Source organism: Quercus robur, chromosome 1, assembly GCF_932294415.1.
Source record: "Quercus robur chromosome 1, dhQueRobu3.1, whole genome shotgun sequence".
NCBI classification, from domain to species: Eukaryota; Viridiplantae; Streptophyta; class Magnoliopsida; order Fagales; family Fagaceae; genus Quercus; species Quercus robur.
The window spans coordinates 50,923,555-50,933,351 of record NC_065534.1 but is presented as its reverse complement, the minus strand read 5'-3'; the positions used below and the strand labels follow the sequence as shown (position 1 = coordinate 50,933,351).

The 9,797-nt window shown below is 39.0% G+C and overlaps 1 long non-coding RNA gene across 1 annotated transcript; it reads left to right on the top strand.

The window, feature by feature from the left end:
• The first annotated feature begins 261 nt into the window (after positions 1 to 261).
• On the top strand, positions 262 to 9,797 carry LOC126691370 (uncharacterized). Its single transcript, XR_007644797.1, has 3 exons — positions 262 to 496; positions 8,515 to 8,580; positions 9,537 to 9,797. It is a non-coding gene; the product is annotated as an uncharacterized LOC126691370 (long non-coding RNA).

The window sequence follows — 9,797 nt, the reverse complement described above, 5'->3', positions numbered from 1 at the left end:
TTTTATTATTAATACCTCTGTAAATGTGATTGTCGTCACATTATTAATATTATTGTAGTAATATGGTTTTATAGGGCCTAAATAGCATTGGGCCATGGGCAAAAATAAGCCCAATACATGCTAAGCCCACTATAAGAGTAGGCCTCCCTAAAAGAATCAAGCTTGTAACGTCCTAACTTAAAAATTAAAAAAAAAAAAATCTTGGTTAGATTTTTTAGGCCCACACATGCCCCACCTAACCCATCATCTCCCACCACATATCTCACAACTATCTCCTCTCTCTTGGTTGGCCATCACTCACTCTGTCTTCTTTTCTTTTTCATTTTCTCTCAACACAACAAACACTCATCTGTATCACTCCCTCACACTCTCCCACCGGTACACTCAACACCACCATCTCCACAATTATTTTTTCGGCAAGATCACCGGAAAATCCTTAAGGACCTCTAATCACCTTCACATATTTTATTTGAAGTAAAAGTTTCTAATCTTTTTGGTGGGTTTTATACTTTTGCTTGAGGTTATTTTTATCTAAACTTTGATAATGATACCCGTGTGATTTATGAGCTTTGGAAGTGATATTCATGTGTTTATATATATGGGTTTTATATTGGTGGAATTATTTGATGAGTGGGTTTATAGTTTTTACAATGGTGGTTTTAAGTGGTGAAAATTTGGGGGTTTTAGCTTTTTAATGTGAAATAAATGGTGAATTTAATTTTTATTGATTATTTAGAGCTAGTTAAAGATTCAAATTGTTTGTCTTGAGGGACATTATGATTTTTATCTCTTGTTGATGTGGTTTAAATCTTGTGTAAACTACTTATAAATTGTTGAGGTTTTGATGTTAGAGATAATACATTGGATGATTCATGAGTATAATGGGAGTCTATGCCTTGTAAATTAATTTGTTCAGAAACTTTGGAAGTGGAAAATATTATTTGTGAGGCTAAATACTAGGCTTGCCTAATTAAGTGCTTATTTGACAATTCCTAATTTGTAGCTAAATACAATTTCAAGCTTTATGCTTATTGTGATAGGTTTGCTTGATATTGTTTAGGTTCTAGCTAATCTCCTTTGGAACTTGGAGAATTAGGCTTTTTGCAAGTTGCAAGATAAGTAGCTTTTTAATAAGATTTTTGGAAAATAACCATATTGCATAAATGTTATTTTTTGGTCAAACACATTTTGGAAAATTATATATGGATATATGTTTTCTTAAAAGTGTTGTGTTGTGACCCTATTATATATTTTTATATATGAAAAATGCATCATATTTGGTACTGCATTTGAGGAAATGCATGAATTGTTGACGTGGAAAATATGAGCATCTTTTATTTAATCTTTGATGAGGAAATCATGGATTTTATGGTATATTGCAAAATTTAAAGGTGCTTATTTAGCTTGTTTTGTATTATTTGGGAAATTGATAGAAAATTTTGTTCACAAGGAATGAAGTTGAAAACCTTACAAACTTTGTGGAAGTTTTGGTTATTTAAGGTTTTCTGAAACTACCTGGATATAAACTATGTGTTTCAAAGTACATATAACCTGTGAGCTTTATATGGTTTTAACCCGATGCCATATGTGGTTTCCCAATGATCACCCGATTTGATTTCTACAGTCTTTGTGACAATGGAATCAAATCTAGGTCAATACCCTTTCACTTTGGATGATACGTTCTTCCCTGCTACCTATGGGGGGAAGAGGTTCCTTGATTGTGTGTGGGTGAGGCTGCTACCCATGGGGCCAAAAGACCACATGCAAAAAAGGTCCTATTTTACACGTTCTCCTTGCTGCCTATGGGGGTAGAGACAAAACTTTGAGGGTATGTGTAAGGCTACTGCCCATGGTGCCAAAAGACTGCATATCTGAGAGGACAATATCATGTCAATTATGAATGGGAGGATCCCCTAACCGATTTATGTGATAGTGTGATATATTTGTGATAAATTACCGCATATTAGATTTTATGACTTTGGAATTATATTGTTAGTGCTCACAGATTATAGTATATAGTTTCAAAGTATTTACTTTGAGAAACTTTGCGTTTCATTATTATTATTATTATTATTTTTTGAAAACAACATCTAATATCATTCATTGATTAAAAACGATGAGAGTCAAAATACAGGGCCTCAAGTGCTAGTGGTGGGGAGTCCTCCAACCAAACTAATTCATCTTCTACATTCTTAGCAAAACGAGCAAGTGCGTGTGCTACACCATTTGCACTACACTTTACAAAACTAATAGAATAGCTTCGAAAACCTGCTGCAAGGCACTGGATGTCCTCATAGACATGACCCAACCGTGATCTATTGGCTTTCCCAGTTGAGATAGCCCGCATCACATTCAAGTTGTCTCCTTCTAGCACCACGTCCATGAAGCCAGCGTTGACAACAAACTCCAAAACTTTTCGACAGGCAAGCAGTTCCACTTCTTCACTATCCTGTACCGGTGGACCTTTAGCTGCTAGGGATGCCATGACTTCAACCCTCTCATTGCGCACCACCACTCCAAATCCTAATGCGTTTATCTCTGCAAAGACCGCCGCGTCGACATTTACCTTGTAAGAATAACCCACTAGTGGCTCCCACTGCTGCACCTGTTCAACACGTGTAGAAATAGCCAAATGCCCTTGCAGCTCATTATATTCTTCCAGCATGTCCGTTGCTCGCTAAACCAAACGAGAAGGATCCTGCATAGTACCTCCGTGTAAAACAGAGTTTCTTTAGTTCCAAATGAGCCAACATTGCACCAGGAAAGCTTCGAGCTCCTTCCTTAACAACCTATCCATTAATTCCTCAAACAAATGAATGAAGTCTGCTTGTCCACCTATACTTTTCTGCAATCTGCCCTTGCTGCCTACCCAAACACCTCTAGCTACTCCACAATCCCACAAAACATGGATCCCTGTATCTGGTCCTTGCTGATAGAGCTCACACACGCTATCCCCTGTGATTCTTCACCGAACCAAGTTCTCTTTTGTTGGCAAAATATCATGGCAAGCCTACAGCCAAATATTTTGATCTTATTTGGTAAGTGGAGCTTCCACAACTGTTGCCATATCAACCCCCTATTCTGCCCAGCCGAGCTTCCTACCATGTCATCTGTTTCTTTGGTGAGCAACCTGGCAATACCATACCCCGATTTCACTAAATAGACCCCATCCTTATTAGGAAGCCACACTATAGAGTCTGGTACATCTCTTTTGCTTAAGGGAACGCGAATTATTGCTTCTGCATCATCCCTTGAAAACATCTCTCTAATCAACACCCGGTCTTACTCGTGCATTGTCTCCTCTATAAGCTCATTGACTCTCCTTTCTCCATCCACTTCAAGCAATTGCTGTAATACTTGGTTCTGGGGTGATTTGGGATCCACTTTTCATGCATGATCCGAATGGAGTTACCATTCCCTACCCTCCAGCAGCTTCCCTTCTTTAGCAATGGTTGGGCTGCCAACAAACTTTTCCACATAAAAGAACTATTAGGCACGTCTGATGCTTCCAAGAAACTGCTACGTGGAAAATACTTAGCTTTAAAACATCCATACACCAACGAATCCTCTTCCTATAATAGCCTACATCCTTGCTTGGCCAACATCACTAAGTTAAAATTCCATAAGTCACGAAACCCCATTCCCCCCTCCTTCTTAGATTGTGTTAGTGCATTCCAACTCTTCCAATGGATTTTTCTTTCATTACCAATCTGCCCCTACCAAAACCTTGCACACATTGCATTTAGGTCATTTCAAAGCCTCACTGGTAGAAGAAAAACTCCCATGGTGTATGTAGGGATAGACTACGCTACTACTTTAATAAGAACTTCCTTTCCTGCTCTTGATAACAATTGCCCCTTCCAACCCTGGATCTTCTTCCATACTCTATCCTTGATAAAAGAGAAAGTTTGATATTTAGCACGACCAACTAGTGTGGGCAACCCCAAATAGGATTCAAACCTGTCCACCTCACGAACACCTAACTCCCATTTAATTCTCTCCCTTTGGTCCGTGGCTATGTTTGTACTAAAGTAGACTAAGGACTTATCAAAGTTAATGCATTGTCTTGAGGCATCTGCGTATGTCTGCAATAATTCAGTAATAACCTGCACCTCCCCTTGGGTAGCCCTACAAAACAATAAAGAATCATCTGCAAATAACAGGTGAGATATAGAGGGTGCACGTCTACACACGACCACCCCATGGATACACCTATCATTTTGTGCTCTAGCCAGTAGGGATGTAAAACCTTTTGCACAAAAAAGGAACAAATAATGCTTTTCAGAAAACCCTACTTAACCCTATCATACGCTTTACTTATGTCCAATTTTAAAGCCGGGGAGCCTTTTTTACCAAATCTCTTCTTGTTCATAGCATGCAAAGTTTCATATGCCACTAACACATTATCAGTAATCAAGCGCCCAGGGACAAAGGCATTTTGTGAAGGAGAAATTAACTGTGGGAGTATCATCTTAAGTCTATTGGCCAAGACCTTTGAAATAACTTTGTAGATTACATTGCAAAGACTAATGGGTCTATAGTCTGTAATTTTCTCCGGATTCTTTATTTTAGGAATGAGAACAATATGGGTGTAATTTATTTCAGGCGGCATAAAACCAGAACTCAAGAAATCTAACACAGCAGCAATCACATCATTACCTACAATATGCCAGAATTTCTGATAAAAGAGGGCATTCATACTGTCTGGTCCAAGAGCCTTGGTTGGTCCCATCTGAAATAACGCTACTTTAATTTCATCTGCACTATATTCACTGGACAAAATTTCCCTCATGTCATCTGTTACTTTGTGAGGTACTGAGTCAATGTATTCTTCCATTCTATTGCTGCTACTTGATGTAAAAATTGACTCAAAATAATCAGTTGCCACTTCCACAATATCATCCATCTCCTCCACCCAATTATTATGCTGATCTCTAATCCCCATAATAAAGTTTCTTCTCCACCTCTGTGAAGCCTTTGAATGAAAATATTTTATGTTTTTGTCTCCATGTTTAAGCCAAGAAACCTAAGAGCATCGGTGCTAGAAAATTTCTTGCTTAAGGTGTAGTGCATCAAGTGATCTACTAGCTTCCAAATATTCGACCCTTGTCTCCTCAGAAGGCTCCCTTTTATTCATACTCTCCAACACAGCTTGTAATCTTTTAATCTCATCCACATCCGGTTTTGTTTTGGAGGAACCCCACACAAGCAAGTCAACCCCACAGTTCATTATTTTATCTTTGATAATTGACATGGCCGAACCTGCCCCTGTATGCCCAACAGTCCACGAATCAACTACCATTCTTTCACAATCATCCTATAATAACCATGCCTCTTCAAATTTAAAGCCATTCGCCCCTCTGCCTCTCAACCCGTGGTCTGTCATGGTTTGTAATAGAAGTGATGCATGATCTGAAGCATGAAAAAATAAGTGTGTGAGTGTACTAGCTGGAAACCTCTCCCTCCACTCCGAGTTTGCTATTACTCGATCCAGCCTCTCCTTTGTGTTAGCATCCCCAGGTCTCTTGTTATTCCAGGTAAAGGGGTAGCCACGAAAACCTATATCAGCCAACCTACATGATTCCAGTGCCAAACCAAAGTCCTCCATCTGCTTGTACGGTGGTGGGTGCTTACTTTGCTTTTCAGAGGATAGTAGAATAGCATTAAAATCTCCAATGCAACACCATGGCCCTTCAACCAACGTAGCTAGGTGTGATAAGAGAGCCCAAGATTTGTGTTTTTGGCTAGCTTCAGGCCAGCCATAAAAGCCTGTTAAATACCACTCAAAGCCATCCTCTTCCACAACTTTAGCCAAAATATGGTTGTCTGTATAGTTTACCACGTCCAGTTTCACCTCTGATTTCCAATGAAGCGCCAAACCCCCTCTTGAATCTAGCTTCTTAACTATCAATTTATTCTGAAACATAAATTCTTTGCAATGTTTTTTGTACCCTTCCTTGTCTAAGCGAGTCTCCATTAAGAAACACATCTTGGGAGCTTGTTCCCTCATAAGTTTACGAAGGCCTCGAACTGTCCAAGGGTTCCCAAGCCCTTGGCAGTTCCAACTTAACACTCTCATTGTGCCCGGTGGGGGTGGTCCCACACCCCAGCCTCTCATTTTTCAATTTCTCCTCCATGAAGCCTCTCATGTTTTCTTGTATGCCCTTCCTCCTCTGTTACAGACTACTTATCCCACTGAGGCAAACCTCTCTTACCCAACTTTACAGAGTTTTGTTGGGTGAGTACTTCCTGCCCATCAACCATACGAGCCAACCTAGTCCAAGTGGACTTATTTTTTAAATTTTTTGGCCCATCACACCCCCTGTCTTCCACGTGCGCACCATCCTCCTTCATTACGTTACTTTGGACGTGCACCCTAGCGCCTCCCTTATCTCCTATATTTACGTGGATTAAATTCTGTGAGCTATTGCCCATGCAATCCGGCTCCTTCCCCTCCAAAATTGTATCAATCCCCTCCATGATTTCAGGGACATTAATCACACATTCTATAACCATCCCTAGATTTCGCCCTCCCTTTTTTCAGCTTCCACATGATCCCTAAGGTTTTCCTTGTTTTGCTCCTCCTCCACCGCCACTCCTTGACCGATTGAAATCTGGCCTTCTTCATCCACTACCTGATCGGCTTGGATATCCTTCCCTTCTCTGGCCATCTGTCTTCCTCCACTCACCTTCAACCACTCCCCATATTGACATGGTACTTCCTTCTTATTTCTAGTGGCTGCAAAATAATTGGCACAATGCTTCAAACCATGCCCTAATAGCCCACAGTGATGGTAAAACATTGGTAATCTCTCATATTTGAAAGACACCCAAGTCTTTTTACCATCAGACCTTGCTAGGAAACCTCCTCTCTGCACCGGTTTCGATATTGGAATGGCCACCTTCACTCTCATGAACAGGTTCTGCAAATCTTGTCTTCGACGTTTCTCAACTTCTTCAACCTCCCCAATGCGTCTGCCCACTACCTCCACAACTTTTGGGCAAGCCATATCAAAAGGAGCTCCCCATATTTGCACCCATAGAGAAACCGTATCGAACTGAACATTCTTTGCAGTCATCCCTGGTTACCATTTGTGCATCAAAAGAACTTGATTATCAAATGTCCATGGTCCTCCCTTCAATACCCGAACCAACTCAAACTTAGAGTCAAATTTGAACTAAAATAGGTTCGACCCAACTTCCATGATTTGCAGCCCATCCTCAAGCCCCTATGCTCTTCTCAGTGTAGTTTGGACACCGAGCATTTACATGAGAGAGAACCCAGCCCCCCTCTGGTTAGATGCTATAGTGTGTCCCTCATTGGCTAGTATAGGCTTGGACCATTGCTCCGGGACATGTGTAACCCTCTCCACCTTTCTAGCTCCTCCCTCTCCCTCTCCTGTTGTCCTTCGTGATGTGTAGAGCCACCTTTTAGCCCACTACCTTGGTAGACACGACTTTCTCTCTCCTCCACCTAAAGGGTAGTACTATGATAGTTGTCGTAGGGTTTATGGTGAGCAATGGGGTTGGGGCATCTGTCCCTGTACAACTAGCAGCATTCCTCGTACTATAAGAGAAGAATGTTGTTGAGCATAGAAAGGGGGATCAGAAAATTTGGGTTGGGAAAAGAGAGCAGAAAAAGGGTAGCAATAGAGAAGAAAAAGTGTACAAGAATAATGTATAACAAAGCATTCTTCCCATAAATATTACATAGTTTTACAGGGATAAGGACACAAAGTCCTTCATCTTGTCGTTGTTTTTCACCCCTATTCTTAGGGTTTTCCATGTAAATCACTTTGTCACTCTTGCTCATTTCTCTTAATGCTTTTATTCCTTGTCCTCATTACAAAATTTCATCTTTAGCATATTACAAGAATGATGTTTAGATGCACCGTTAAGGATTAGAGCACACAAGCATATTCATTTTTCCTAAACCTAACTTGCACGTATAGGCTATATGCCCTTAGTTACGGAATTCACCTTTTGCTGATCTTTTAATTTGGGAAGGTTCTCTTTTAGGATATATGAAATTGGTAGTTTAGTTTCTTTTAAGTGGCCCAATTTTATAAGTTGTTGTTGTTTTTTTTTTTTTTTTTTCAAACTACCGTGGCCTAATTTTCCAAATGATTATGGTAGCTTTGACATTTAAGATCAAACTTAGCTCTAAAGCATGATTCAATACATGATAAAAGTTCCCATGTTGAACATGAAATTGGCCGTTGAGTTTTGTATGCATGTGCGATTGTATGAGTATGTTTAAAACTGCAGGATTTAGCCGTAAAGTTTAAAAAAATCTAGTTTTCTTGATAAGTCATGTGCAAATGTAATTGTTATGGAAGTTGACGTATAATTGATTGTATTGCATGTCTTTGGATGTTTTGGGTGCATTTGGGATGCTTGGAACATATTTTGTGGGGTTTAGTAAGGGCTTAGAGCAGCTAGTTAGCTTGGAATTAAATCAAAAGCTAAGGTTTTTAAGTCAGGTGTTAATTAGCTCTTGTTATTTATTTCAAGGAGTAGGGGAGCATAGGAAAAGTTCACACACTGCTTGAGACTCTTGGTACTTAGCTGCTAATTGAGGTAGGGATTATTCCATGAAAATTTAATAGTCCATGTTTTTAGTATACATATATGATTTTTATCACTACTTTTTAGCAAACTTCTTTTGATATTGTTTATAAAGGTTCAATGCAATGCTTTTAGTAAACTCCTTTTGATATTGTTTATAAAGGATAATATGCATTGATCGGGATTACATTTTGAGAAGTTTTAGTGATGAAACTATTTAGAATTTAGTTGTGGATATGCTATGAACTTTAGCCTAGTAATCCAAGAGAGAGATTAAAAGATAAAATCATGATTCATTGTAGAAACAAAGAACTGTTTTGAGTGTGATGGCCTTTAAGACTGATACCATAGGTCAAGAGGCGATAGTGATCCTTGTAGACTGGAAACTTTACGCCTCTAGAGGTTCTATTCCCTATAGACTATCAACATTTTAAGCTACGAGGAGTTGTATTCCTTGTAGACATGGCAACCTAAGTCATAAGGGGATTGACAAGTCTATGAAGGCTACCAACCATTAGGCCATGAGAGGCTCTTCAGATCTTTGAAGACTGGCAACCATTAGGCCACAAGAGGACTGTGTTCCTTGAAGACTGGCACCTATTAGGTCACGAGAGGCCAAATTTCAAAGATAAAGTACAATTACATGTTTGATATAGTTTTGCTATATTATGTAACAGTATGAGTATGCTTTTTTTCATAACAGATCAAGGAACATGTTATGTTTATATATAATGGAATCATGCTATATGTTAAGAATTTAGCAGTAAATATTATGCCCTTACAATTTATCATATATTATGTTTACCCGTATAGTATTGATATGTTCAAAAAGCTCATGAAATCCTTTTAGCATGAACTCTTTATAAGCAAGTCATGTCCACATGGAAATGTTTTGTTTACCATGCATTCATGCTTACTATTAAATCTTCATATCATGCCTCCCTTACCTAAGAAATTTGATTGCTTAGTTTTGTAGGAAGTTCTTTAGTGCAGCCAAGAGCCACAGCATGAAGAAACAATGTTTTTGTACATGGAGCTAGTTTTGTATAGTTATCCTACTATTTTGTGTATCTATAGCAAAATTGATATATATGTATAAATAGTCTTCCATTGTATTAGGGTAATTTTGTCCACATGATATTATGGTTTTGTATAAACAGTTTAAAAGAAGCTCTGGTTACCATCACTTCCCGTAAATGGACAAGTTTATCCATATATTTTGAGTAAAC